This window comes from Propithecus coquereli, unplaced genomic scaffold (assembly GCF_000956105.1).
Source record: "Propithecus coquereli isolate 6110/MARCELLA unplaced genomic scaffold, Pcoq_1.0 Scaffold122, whole genome shotgun sequence".
In the NCBI taxonomy this organism is placed as follows: Eukaryota; Metazoa; Chordata; class Mammalia; order Primates; family Indriidae; genus Propithecus; species Propithecus coquereli.
In genome coordinates, this window is record NW_012136303.1 from 1,429,646 (window position 1) to 1,432,437 (window position 2,792).

At 34.0% G+C, this 2,792-nt stretch overlaps 1 protein-coding gene across 1 annotated transcript in view; it reads left to right on the forward strand.

Moving 5' to 3' along the window:
* Window positions 1-2,792, forward strand: part of TRPC4AP (transient receptor potential cation channel, subfamily C, member 4 associated protein) — a 112,582-nt gene that overhangs the window by 29,157 nt on the left and 80,633 nt on the right. The gene's annotated exons all lie outside the window — the stretch shown is intronic.

Consider the following 2,792-nt stretch of genomic DNA (forward strand, 5'->3'; position numbering starts at 1 on the left):
TATTTGCAAACTAAACTGTAAAAATACCCAAAGCCTCAAGAGGCAATGATTTGTGTGATAATTTGGTGTGCTCAGAGCCCTGCTCATCAATGAAAATCTCATATACAATAATTCATTAACGTGTATCTTGAGTATTTGGACTATTGCTTGCATGTTAACATTTTCTTGCATTTTTAACGTAGCTATCCTTAAGCTCAATAGTTTGCTCTCTGATTTTTATCCTTACGGAAGCCATGGAGAACAAATTTGAAAAGTTTGGGAAATAACATGTGGCCGAGCTGGTGGGAAGAAGAAAGTTGAGCTTTTTCCCGTTGAGAAACTTCTGCATTGAGTTTGTATCTTTCCAGGCAAAACAAATGGCTTTTCTTTTCATACAACCATTTTCAAATGTACCCTAGAAGAGTCTTGTCATTTAAAGTATTTATATGCTCATAATTACACTTAGATTGATAGGAAAGGACTCATAAAGAAGTTGGAATAAAGGAAATGACTGATGTACTAAACCCAGGAAAAATCATTGAACGTGGGAATTTAGACATAACTTAGATTTCCTGTTGGCTTAGAGTATTGGTTGTAAAGAATGAACTGCAGTGATAATTATATATTCCCACTTGGTCATATTGGACTGGCTTCATTCTGTTAACATATTCAGTGATGACTCAAGGATCTGCCTATTAACATACCCTCGTTGCCATTTTTTAATTGCCATGAGCCAAATATTTCTTCTATACAATTGATCCATTTATTTTAATGGCTGCCTTTTGGTTTTCATCTTTCTTTTCTTGCTACTTCCCATCTATGTATGTAGTCATTAGGAGAAAAAATGTAGCCACATATTTGGATGGAAAGACTTTGTGTTAAAAGTGAACATTTTGAAGATATTTTAATTGGTGAGAGAAACTAGTCTGGAATAATGCCACCAGAAACTGAGTGGAAATTGCCCTTTTTAAGGTGCCATTCTTATGAGCCAAGAATTTGATGTTTAAAGGTTTATTTTGAGGGAATAATGTGTAGTATAATTTGAAATAAAGGTATAGTAACCTTAAAAAAAGCGTTATAACTGATAACATTGTGAATGGGGTGAATTTATTAAATGAATTATCTTTGATAAAGTTTTCATGGACAGGCAAAATATACTCACTAGATTTTTACATAGTGATCTGCTTTTACAATGTAATTTGTAGTCCTCAAAAGACTTTTAAAAAAATAAAATAAAATACATCCTTATACTTAAAAAAAACCCACAAAAGTTTTAAAATTTGATGACGTCCAATTTATCTGTTTTTTCTTTGATTGCTTGTGTTTTAGGTGTTATTACTAAGAAACTATTGCCTGATCTAAGGCAATGAAATTTACACCTTTATTTTCTTTGAGAGTTTTATTGTTTTAGTTCTTACATTTAGGTTTTTGATCTATTTTTGTGTTAGTGTTTGTATAGAATGTGAGGAAGGAGTCCATCTTCATTCTTTTGCTTATAGATATCCAGTTGTCCTAGCGATATTTGGTAAAAAGACCATTCTTTTTCTCATTGAATAGTCGTGACACACTTGTCAAAAATCAACATGTAAGTGTTTTGGAATCTCAGTGCTGTTCCGTTGGTCTAGATGTCTGTCCTTATGTCAGCACCATGCAGTCTTACTGTAGCCTTGTAATAAGTTTAGAAATTAGGAAGCATGATTCCTTCAACTTCATTCTTTTCTAAGATTGTTTTGGCTATTCTGAGTCCTTGCATTCCATATGAATTTTAAGATTAGCTTGTCAATTTTTGCAGTGAAGCCAGCTGGTGTTTTGATAGGAATTACATTGAATTAATGTGGGGAGTATTGTCATTTTAGCAATATGAAGTCTTCTCATCATCATGAGATGTCTTTCCATTCATTTAGTCCTCCTTTGATTTCTTTCAACAGTGTTTTATAGTTTCCTTGTATAAGTCGTGTACTCCTTCATTAAATTTATTCTTAAGTATTCTTTTTGATGCTATTACATCCTTCCTTCCTTCCTTGATCCTCTGGAATGGAATTGCATTTTTTTATTCTTTATTACAAGTGGTTAGAAATAATAGCTGAATTTTGTATATTGATCTTATATCCTGAAACCTTGCTGAACTTGTTTATTAGCTCTAATAGTTTTTCTCGTGCTGTGGATTCCTTTGGATTTTCTATATACAAGATCATGTCATCTGCAAATAGAGATAGTTTTACTTCTTCCTTTCCTGTATGAGTGCCTTTTCTTTTTCTTGCCTAATTGCCCAAGTTAGAATTTCTGGCAGAATGTCAAATAGAATTATATTAGTGAGCGTGGACATCCTTGTTTTTTTCCCAATCTTAGTCTTTCACCATTAAGTAGGATGTTAATTATGGACTTTTTGTAAATGTCCTTTAACAGATTGAGGAATTACTTTTATTCCTTGTTTAGTGGGCTTTTTCATGAAAGAGTGATTTTTGTCATGTTTTCTTTTGCATCTATTGATGTGTCATGTGGGTGTTGTCCTATAGTCTGTTAATATGTTGTATTACATTGATTTTCATATGTTGGACCCCCCTTGCATTCCTGGGATAAATCTTGCTTGATCATGGGATATAATCCTTTTTATATGTTGGCTGGATTTGGTTTGGTAGTTTTTTTTTTTTTGAGACAGAGTCTCGCTTTGTTGCCTGGGCTAGAGTGAATGCCATGGTGTCAGCGTAGGTCACAGCAACCTCAAACTCCTGGGCTCAAGTGATCCTCCTGCCTCAGCCTCCCAAGTAGCTGGGACTACCGGTGCGAGCCACCACGCCCGGCTAATTTTTTGT